The following is a 906-nucleotide window of genomic DNA, read 5'->3' as shown; positions in this document are numbered from 1 at the left end:
AATGGGGCTTGTTTTGAGCGATGTTAAGCGATTTCTCGACGATTTCCCATTCAAGTCTATGGACAATTTTGCGCCGTTTTTTGCCGATTTCGTGAAAACCGTGCGCCAAATCTCTTAGAAAAGTCATAGCACACCATTCGGCGTTACCCGCGTGATGATGTCATTTTATTGTGCGGCGTGTTTGGCAACCGTGAGCCTTAGTGGGACAAAAATGTGGCGGAAGATGGAGAATAAGAAATAATAATAAGTATGAGAAACAATAGTCAGTGTGCGATTGCTGCTATTGCAGCACATCGGCACACTAATAAACTAACTAACAGTGATAATGTGGTACAAGAAAGCGAATGTGGAGACATCGTTTCAGTAAGTAAAGATTCCTTTTGGAATCTAAAAAGGCATTTTTAAAATGATGTACATGGACTATGAACCGCTGAGTAAAGAAAAACGAAAGGATGCAGCGCCAGCGCAGCTCAACCCCCATGCTACAACACCGTGCGGGACACGCTCATGCACATGCTCTGGAAGAGATGGAAGCCAAACTACGAGACCTACCGCAAATGGTGATGGGCTCGTTCTGTCGGTGGACATTTGGAACTGAAACTGAAAATATTTCTATTTGAAAAATGTTGATGTTGCTCATTAGTTCTTTAGGAGGTAAGGCTGTGGTCTAAGCTAAAAGTGATATACATGTAGATTTTTTTTCCTTTTTGGAGCGGCGGGGGCGATTTGAGTGGAGCCGCGAAGCAAACTGCGATGAGAGCTGGCGATAATGAGTGGAAGCGGCCTGATGTAGCTTTTGGCGGGGGAGCAGAGGGTGAACAGTTCCAATTCTCACCGCTCCTCCGCTCATATGCTCTGGTTGTAGCCCTGGTTTACTTCTTAGTTCTTTCTGTTGATTCACAGTGG

This window comes from Perca flavescens, unplaced genomic scaffold (genome assembly GCF_004354835.1).
Source record: "Perca flavescens isolate YP-PL-M2 unplaced genomic scaffold, PFLA_1.0 EPR50_1.1_unplaced_scaf_4, whole genome shotgun sequence".
Classification (NCBI taxonomy): Eukaryota; Metazoa; Chordata; class Actinopteri; order Perciformes; family Percidae; genus Perca; species Perca flavescens.
This window is presented reverse-complemented; position numbering follows the sequence as displayed.